Source organism: Octopus bimaculoides, chromosome 3 (genome assembly GCF_001194135.2).
Source record: "Octopus bimaculoides isolate UCB-OBI-ISO-001 chromosome 3, ASM119413v2, whole genome shotgun sequence".
Taxonomy (NCBI): Eukaryota; Metazoa; Mollusca; class Cephalopoda; order Octopoda; family Octopodidae; genus Octopus; species Octopus bimaculoides.
In genome coordinates, this window is record NC_068983.1 from 148,290,446 (window position 1) to 148,301,275 (window position 10,830).

At 34.4% G+C, this 10,830-nt stretch overlaps 1 protein-coding gene across 1 annotated transcript in view; it reads right to left on the bottom strand.

The window, feature by feature from the left end:
- The window catches only part of LOC106878504 (aquaporin-4), a 308,309-nt gene that overhangs the window by 184,509 nt on the left and 112,970 nt on the right, over positions 1 to 10,830 (bottom strand). The window lies entirely within an intron of this gene.

Genomic DNA, 10,830 nt, shown 5'->3' on the forward strand with positions numbered 1-10,830 from the left:
ATATATATATATATATACGACAGGCTTTGATCGGCTCGGACCTATAGTAGTAGAAGGTACTTGCCTAAGATACCACGCCGTTGGACAGTTATGCTTGCGCTTATATCTTACCACACAGCCTGAGGCAAAGTAACGTATGTGATATGGGTATAAGAGAGTGGCGATATATATTCATTACAAAGGATACTCATTTCCAAAAATATATTCTCTGTGGAATTAAATTTTGAAACGAAACTCTTGTGTACAATCACAAACCTCTATACGCACAAACGTACGCATGTACACACATACATATGATTACATGTACATATGATTACATGTACATATGATTACATATGATTACATATGATTACATATGATTACATATGATTACATATGATTACATGTACATATGATTACATGTACACACATATGATTACATGTACACACATACATATGATTACATGCGTAAATTAAGTATAAGGCTAATGTCGTAGACAAAAAGAAAGTTAAGTGAACTGGTTTTGATCAGAGTATTGTGTATTAAGGACTCCACTATGACAAATAAACAATTCAATTAGTAAATATTTTTGCTTTCGATGCTACAATATAACATGGAATAAGTCAATATGTTTTTAACAACAGTTGCGTGCGTAATTCAAACACAGAACAAATTTAAATAATTGTCTTTATAAGAGGGAAGGTATTGATGGCTTTGAGCAGGCGAAAAACAGCTTGAACAGATAAAAAGTACTTTAAGAAAGAGCGGTATGATGGATGCACCCAGTAAGATAAAGAGTTGAAAATGCAGATTTTGTGTTCATCATCTCTTGTGAAAAGCTAACAACATAAGCCACATGAAATTCCATAGTAGCATACGAAATCAAGATACATCTAACAATGATTTACCCCTGCTTATGGTAGTCTCGCTCCTGTAGCTTGAAGAAAACCCTGTGACGTATCCTGGCTTTAAAATGCAATCCTGGTTTAATAACAGATTACCATACCACAATTGAGCTACATAACACCTGCAGAGGTTTTTGAAACTTAACTGAAGGTCCTAAGAATCATCTGAGAGCACACAGACATAATGCAGATTATCAGAAGGGTGTAGATTAACAGAGGCGGTTATCATGTGTCTAAAAGAATCGATCATCATGTGCGTACGTATGGATGGATGGGTGGATGGATGGATGGGTGGATGGATGGATGGGTGGATGGATGCATGCATACTTGTTTGAATGCATGGATGTATACAAGCATATAAGTATGTACGTACGTAAATATGCGTGATTTCGTTAATTCAAAGATAATTAAGATATCAATAAAAAAAGTAGAAATACAATAATACCTGATTAGATTTCTTACGGTATTTTCTCCCACTTCTATCTGTAAATATCATGAAATATTGCTTCTCCAAATGAGATCGTACGTTGTTGAATATAATGAATCTCTTTCAGTCTAATTCCATCTACCACTATGGAAATAAATTCCGAGCCGCTGTATCATATGAGCTTCATCTGAGTTTATTACCCAGATTCCATTTTTGATTTGAAGAGAATTCACATCTTGTGCAATCTTAATGCTCCTGAAAAAGCCATGAAGGTCACACAACCTTCTTCATCCTGTGCAAACCCGTGGCTTTGAACCAACTTGGGAATAAATTATTTGAATACCAGATGTTTTTTATTTGTCTGGAATCATATCGAACCAAATTTGAAACAGCTGAATATTAAAATAGAAATTTTGCAATATGTCACGAAGGAAATATTTGCTCTTGTCCTTTGAACAAAAAAAATTAATTAATAGATGAAATAGAGATAGAAAGAGAGAAAGAGGGAAAACCAAATTAACTCAGAGAGATTCTGTGTTCAAATTTGCAAAACTTCTGCCAGCTTGAGTTTAGACCCTCCGTAATTCAATAACTATCATGAAATAAAGGGGACTAATGTATTGAGAATAACTCATCTAAAAAAACTTGCCTTAATATTGATTCCAAATTTTGGCACAAGACCTGCAATTTTGGGAAAGTAAGTAAGTAGGTTAGATTGACCCCCACAATTTAACTGGTACTTAATTTGGATGGAAGGCAAAGTCGACTTTACATTCTGAATTTAAATTCAGAATGCAAAGCCGGACGAAATGTCCTAAGCATTTTGCCTGGCGTATTAACGATTCTGCCATCTCACCACCTTAACCTTGTCTTAATATTTCGTCCGCCTGCACGATCTGAGTTCAAATTCCGCCAAGGTCGACTTTGCCTTTCATCATTTTGGGACCGATAAAATAAGTGCTTATTGAGTGCTAGGGTCGATGTAATCGACTTAGCCCTTTTTCCGAAATTTCTGACCTTGTGCCAAAATTTGCAACCAATATTTAAAGCGCTTAAAGGAGTGAGCTGGCAGAATCGTTACGACACCAAGCAAAATATTTAGTGGCGTTTCATCCGTCTTTACATTCTGAGGTCGACTTTGTGTTTCATCTCTCGGGATCAATAAAATAAGTACCATCCCGAAACAACTGCCAAGACCAGGTTGAAATGAGAAGGTACTGATGTTCTTGCAAATAACGATGGAGGCGTTGTGTTAAGATGAGTAAAATGTTTGAATGTTTTACTTCTACAGATAACAGAAACACCATTGACTCGTGAACATTGCGTCATTCATAACGTATTTTTTCTAAAATATTTTCGACCACATGGGATTTGCTTATAAGATTACGCTTGATACGGATATGATATAAAACCACCAATATTCATATCCACACTTCCATCGCGATGTGAGGTATCATCAGTGTACTTCTCATTTCACTTGGTTTTCTCAGTTATTTCAGGATGTTATTCGATGCTATGGAAAGTCTGATAGAACGCTACTATTAGTAAACACGCCTAATATTATATTTGTTCACATATACATTAGTTTCCACCTTGTGCTTCCCAAATGTTGTCAAAACTCTGGGTTTTTTAAACTTAAAATTCAACCACAGAAATTGCAGACTACAGAAACTTTGTCCATTTTAACTAGCGTATCTTCTCTCTGAGAACCATAAAATCAACATCGTTTGTATGTATACGCGCGCTCACAAACACAAATACATACACACAAACTCACTCACAAATACACACACGCACTCACTCAAACACGCACACATACACACACACATACATACATACATACATACATATATACATAAATAATACCAACATAGCGATTTAAATATAATTGAAAATACACAAACATATATCTTCTTTATTATATGTTTGTATATATGCATATATGCGTGTATACATTTATGCATAAATGGTAGTCATATATTTAGTGTACAGCATAGAGAGAAAAATAATAATGATAAAACTTAATAATGATAGCAAATTGCTAGGACAGACATATATTTAATTTAATTTAATTGACCATAGTAATTTACTGGTACTTATTTTACTGACCTTAGAAGGCTAAAATTATAGTCACGTTTCGTGCTGTTTAAAATCAAAGCATGAATGAACCTAAGTAAATACCAGTAGCCATTTTGTTAACTCGGTACTGAAATCTCCAACCATCTCTCTTCAATGACCTAAATAATGAATGAATTAACCTTGACAGGCATCTTGTTTGACTTTGTATATATGCTTCCTGCAAAGTTACTTGCATAAAATTACAATTTTATAAGTGTTGTAAATCATTATGATACAGTATTTCTCAGACACACATTAAACATTGGTTCTATATAAATACAAGAATTTTTTTATATGATGCTGAACTCTTATGTGACTAAGAACAGAAATTAATAGCTCTTAGATATTTCGTTTTATATGTTAAATATATAGCATGTTTCCGGTCTTGTTCTCAGGATAAATGTCCGCTGCATTTTATTTAATTTGAAAATCATATAAACATTGTAAGAAATATATTAACTATACACTTCGTTTGTGTACTCAAGCCAGGTCTCAAAATTTTACCCTGGATAAAGCAATCAATCACTCAATCTTTAATTCGCGCTATTTTGATCAAATAGTATATCAGTCCACTGAAAGGTCGTGAGTCTTTTCTCTCAGGTGCATCCATTCGCGGGTGACATAGTCAAATATGGTCGATAATATTGTTTCTAGTTAAATACAAGATAAGGTTTGAAAACAACTTTCTATTTCCAATGGCAACAGTAATGAGTATTTTTTTTTATTTAAGCACAAGAAGATGGGGTTATACCGACCCTATTATTTGCGTAGTACTTTATCGACTTCAGAGATATAACTGGCTAAGTTGACCTCGGTGGGATTAGAATTCAGGAAGTGGAAGGCTGGACACTCTAACGATTCTAGAAACTCACCACTATTCGACCAGTAATTAACCAGTAAAGCCACTGGTTAGTACATGTTTCTGGTAGTAAATATTTACTCCTAGGTGGACTTTACCAGTGAGAGATAAATAATAAATATGTCCATGAGTACAGTGCTGTGCATCAGTAACGGAACACAAATTGTCGATAAGTTTTAACTCTTTCAATAGATGGAAACAAATTTAAACGACGCGCCACAGGTACCAGGAAGGAATTGTAGGAGAATGAAGAAATAATCGAAAGAACAAACGTGCTTATGTACATAACCCTAATACAAATTTATTCACGTCAGAATGAAATGATATATTCAAAGACAGAAATGCTGAGTTTGTTTTGCTGCTGCTGTTATTCTTGTTCACTTGTTGTTCTTTTTTAATACTTGTCTTTTTACCAGACAAAGTTTAGTTGAGACAACATGATAATATTGATTTTTGGGAGAGAAAATAATCAACGCCTCATTTGACTGGTAATAAACTGACAAGATTTCATTTCAAAAAAAGTTAATTTGCCCTCCCCTTCTCTACTCCATCTATTATTTAATTATTTGTTCAAAGGACAAGAGCAAATATTTCCTTCGTGACATATTGCAAAATTTCGATTTTAATATTCAACAGTTTCAAATTTTGTTCGATATGATTCCAGACAAATAAAAAACATCTGGTATTCAAATAATTTATTCCTAAGTTAGCCTTACATTATCATAGGATGGGGTAAAAACGACTGAATGACTCATGCTTTGTGAGGGTCATTAACATCTTAAAAAAAGTTGAATTTTGTTTCGTTCAGAAAAGGAATGCAGATAATGAACTCAGTTTGGAGACAAAGTATCATAATACGGCTCAAAACTATAAATCCACAGTGGCAGATTGAATGAGAATTAGTGTGTTTCAAAGAAAAGCACTATATACCCCTACTGAATATAACAATCTAATTCCTGAATAAGCTTGTAGACTTTTAGATATTTTTTAATGAACAAAATCAGCCTAGGTGAAGTGTACTGACTACGACAGAGTATGCCAATAACCTCAAAACCTACAACACTCGCCAAGAATAGGCTGATGTTTAACTGATGTACAGACAGACATATCCAGAGAGGGATATAAGAAAAGAAAAAAAAGGATTTTTACTTACATATAACTGAAAGAAGTTAATTGGCTATAACCATGTTTAGAAACCGGCTCGCAGTCTACGGCACTAGGCATAGATAAGCCTAGAGTCCTCATTTACTTGTTGATCAAGATAGTTCTACAACTAGAACCAATATCTTCATTTCTTCCCCAAGAGCATAATTTAAGTGTAGTGCAATGACTTCAGCTATGAATTGAAATAAAGTGGTGGTCACGGTTCGTTGGATTCGGTATTTCACGGTCTACAGCCACACGCTATATTTGCTTCAACGGACATGGACGCTGACAATGAGAGCAAATGCAATCTCTCGAAAGGGAACAATGTACACACATATTATTATCATTATCACTATCAAGCACAAAAGTTATCTGTATTATTTTTCTTTCTTTTACTCTCACATTTACTTTCTCTCTCCCACCCCTCACTCACCCACCTATACACATACGTACTGACAGCTCTACCGAGCTAACGAGGGTTTCTGTATCTGGTAACCAAACCCGTTAGAAATAGTAACCAAATCTGCTTAAAATTGCATTACTTTCTCTTAAAAAAATTGGACGATGTGATCCTAGATATATTACACAGGAAAACAAGACGAGAGCATCAAAGCATTTTATAATAGTTCTGCTCTATGAGGGATCAGCTGGAGATATAAAAAAAAATTTTGCGCTATTTTCTATTCCTACTAATCTCTACAAACTGTGAGGAATTATTGCAATTAAATAATTATTTAGATCTGGCTGTTCTCTTGTCGGTATTTGCAATATTTAAACACTGTGCAAACACTTGAGAAACGATCCACAGTCGCAACAACAACAACAACAACCACGATCATGACGATGATGACAACAACGACAGCAGCAACAACAATTATATCAACAATGACGAAGACGACAATGACGACAAAACGACAACGATGCAGTAGCAGGAAAACGGTTTGTGGATCATACATCGTCATTTAGCTGACTATCTTCATAGCATAGGTTTACTTAACCAAAGGGTGTCTAAGCAACACAATGGCAGTAGCAGCATGGGTTCAGCAGCAGTATTATATCAATGGAAGAACAGAAATCGCATTTGCTGACATGATTTGGAAGAAATTCTTCGGACTACTTCTAATTGTGTCTTCTCTTGATTTCAACTTTTGATTTATAGCTTAATATTTGCTATACCATCAATATCGATTTTTACGTTTTTAATGGAGGGAAACGAGCAGCAGCAAGTCGTCAAAATCTTTGACCACTTGCTGTTGTCTTTACTGCTGCTGATTCAGTAGACTTCACAACTTTACATGTGGATGATCAGCTTCATAAGGCCTGGTAGATATTTAACTACTCTCGATGGCATTGCATCATCTCAGACACATTAATGCATGTAAGCTATTTTGTAAGGATGTACTGCAGATTACGAACAAATTATCACTGTGAACAGTGATAACAAGGTAAATATGAAGAGAGGTTTGCTAGCGAGCTGGTTAGTCATTAATAAGATAAATATTTGTATTTAGTATTTATCTCTCCCTGGGACTATATTCACACATATGAATAAAACACTGAGTCTAACGTCAATCGAACCGATTGAAAATTAGTGTATATGTAAATAGATAAAAATAAAATATACGTTTTAAAGTTTATCATAACCTTATAAATTTCTTTTTGCAATTGCATCTTGACTACAATGAGAAAGATTAAATTTATTGGCTACAGATATGGTATAACACCCGCAGGATGACAACAAATATCCGATTTTAAAATTGCTGTTGTTACAATCTCTTTCTATCTCTAATTTTAGTGTTTTTCTCATATAACGGTATCTGCAATCGTTTACATGCTGTCTGTACTATCTTCCCTCTAGTTTTGTCTAATATTACAATAATTCTTTAAACAAATTTATTCTACAGAAATGTATCTTAGGTGTAGAGAGGTATTTGGTTACCTCTTCTCTATTGGAAACACACAGTGACATTAATAGTTGGAGAGCTCTTATTAGAAATATTAAGCTGTCTGTATTGTATTCACAAGGACATTTCAAATTGTAGTTCACATCATCATGAATTACCTAGTGACAGTGTGCTTTACAGCAAAATATAACCCACGACCCTCATCAAAATAAGACCCTCGTGCAAATTCACTCCGCAGTACAAACTGTACTTCACTTAAGCTGTTAATGTAAGTTGGGATTGTGAGAAAGTTACCAGATCCTCACCATCAAATCTGCTAAAATATTTAGCTTTTCTCCATAGAAATAGTTAACTTGTGCGAGCATAGTAATCGGCAATACTAGTGTCCCACCACGCATGGACGTCGCCCCACCATCTGTTTTCTCTTTCCGCTACATATTTATCAGTGATTTAGCTACGTACAAATTCAGTGTTTTGAAGGAATTTATGAAGAATACAATGATTCTGTTCTTCTTACGATATAAGTGAAATTTTATTGAGAAACGCGCGAATGTCCCAACATGGATTTCTCTGTGCTGTAAATGAATTCAGACAAATGCATAAGTTTACATATTTTAGGAGCAGTACAGTCGATATATTCAACTTCAGGATTTGGCTGATACTTATTTTACCAAACCCAGAAGAATTGCAAGCGAACATCTTCAACACCACAATCGAAAACTACGCAATCGAGGAGATAGGCACTTTTTATATAACCAAACAAGAGTCTGGAAAAAATTCAGAAATTCACAACAAACTTCTATTCTCCGAAATTATAAACCTGAGTTGTTAGGCCTATCTTTATAAGAAAAGTATATTCTTTAGGTTTCAATAACTCCAGGACGTACGCTTATACCGTTTATGCCCGCATACGTCAATGAAAAAATAATTTTCCTTGAGAAATGCTTGAACGTTGCAGTCTTTGAGTATTCCATTCTTTCCTTATGTTATAAATGTGAAGCTTCATGGTGAATCAATAATATGGCTATTGTTTTCTGCACATCCCAAGATCCAATATGTAATTGGTTAGATAGTTAGATGCTCATTTTGTGTTAATATTCTTTCAAGAGAGAATCTTATCGCAAATGGCTGAAATTCCACAGGATTAATAATCATCCTTGAGATACTTCAAAGCATCTAGCTATATTACAACAGCGTAATGATTAAACAAACAGCCACTAACTTTGCCAACTAATTTGAAACGTGATATATACATTGACAGGATAGGATTTTCTTTGCCAACCATTAGCAATATTGATTTCGTTTCTTTTGGACTAGACACAATTGTATTATATTTTGGGGAGTGAATGGAAGAGATGGAAATATGAAAGTCCAGGCCTATTTCAGAAATGGTATTAACTATTTAAGTGGAGTCAAATGACTTCCACCGGAGATTAAATCGTGAGGTCAACAGTGTGTCCGATGCTTCTTGATCTACTATTTTCATCTGCTCTTAGGAATATTGCCCTAACTAGTGCTATATGGTGGAGAGGTAAAATACTAGACTGCATATCTAAAAACCTTCTGCTATTAATTCCCTCCAACTACGCTCTGAATACTAATCTCATTGAATCGTGTCTCCTTGACTTGCTTTCATCTGTCTAGACTACGGAATGGATGAAATGCACAACATACAACAGAATTAATTCAAAATTTACTCCGCCTACGAAAATTTGTAAGGGATCAATATTTATTTTGTGAAGACCAAAATTTACTTAATACTAAACATAAAAGGAAACCAAGCCTGAACGCTGTTCGTCCTTTAGCCAAGAGTATTATCAGCGTATATAGCGCCGAGATATTCCACCTTCATAGGGCTGGTTGAACTTAGTCGTTGACAGGAAAGTTTTGTACATGTATGCAGTGCAGTGTCAATAATACACTGGATCTGGCAATACTTAAGATGGAGTTTAGACACTTATTCCGTTTTCAGAGTTTCATACACTACCTGCTTAACTGATCATAGGTCATGTGTTTAGATTCACTGGTGGCATTCTGATATTTTTGAATAGTTATATATTATGCAGAATGGAATATATTGTATACTGAATGTGTTACTATACTAGAATGAAACCCTTTATACACAGGGAAGTTACAAATATATTTTAGTAACTATAGAATGTACCAGATTTCTTATCAACGTTTAACCTTGAAAAATATTACAAAGCTTATCTCAAACAGTGGTTCGTTGACCTCTTATATAGATCTTCTTATATAGGAGAGATCTTATATAGGCGCAGGGTGCATAAAAGGACATACACAGATCGTAGCAGACGAAAATCGTTCGTCATGGGCGCTGGAACTCCCATGTGACGTGATTTCATTCTACTGAGAATCATCAGTGGAAGGCGTCCGGTCACTGCCTGCACGTCAAATCTCGCTGCTACGATATATAGAATATCAGTACCTTTTCAAGCACTGATGTCCGGTACCCTTGACAGACAATTCTGTGTGTTATTATGTACCAAGCACTTATATAAGGTTAACAGAGTATTCGGTGTAGTTTATATATATGTGTGTGTGTGTGTGCGTGTGTGTATGTCTGTGCGTGTATGTATGTGTGTACGTACACACACACACACACGCATATATATATATATATATATGTATGTATATATATATATATATATATATATATATCAGCTCACCTGAATTCGAAACATCAAACATCCTTTACTGACCATTTGCAATATCTTTGATATGCTAAGTGAAATGAATAATTCAGTATTCAATAACCTTTCCAGAAGAACAGTGCAATAAACTAGCATATTCAAGCCCGTTACCAATGAGACTTAACCTAAGAACTCTTCTGCTTCGATATTTCACCTCTGCGTACAATTACTATAAGCAGAAAATATAGCTCAAATTTCCCATACAAAAATATTCAATAATAAACATGATTCTCGAAAGCAAGTTTTGCAGATTTAATACATGCTGTTAAAAATAGAATACAAACAAACTGGGAGTGTCATACTTGAGAATATAAAAACGATAAATAAAAGTGTTAAAACACACGGTTGTATATATATATATTTCTTTTTTTAAATACTTGTTTTTTTTTTTCTTTTGCTTTTCTTTTTGGGCTTTTTGGGTGAGTGATGCATTGGGTGGTAAATATACATTATATTTTGTAAAGTTTAAAAAAAAATTTTGAATCGTCATAGCGCAAGACAGTTAAGACTGAGTGTTATCTTCTTAAACATTCAACTATGTTAATATATAAATTAATAGAGAACGATGGAGAAATAAACAACATAGATATAAAATACTGTTCACAGATAAATGAAGCCAAACAAATATGAAGCGTATGACTGGAGAATATTACACTTGACTCAAAGCAATAATAAGTGAGATGACATTCAAGCTAAGCAAAAGCCGAGTTTTGTGGTACGGAACGTAACACACAACAGAGATTAAAATGGCAATTTGACAACATAGGGTGTAATATATAT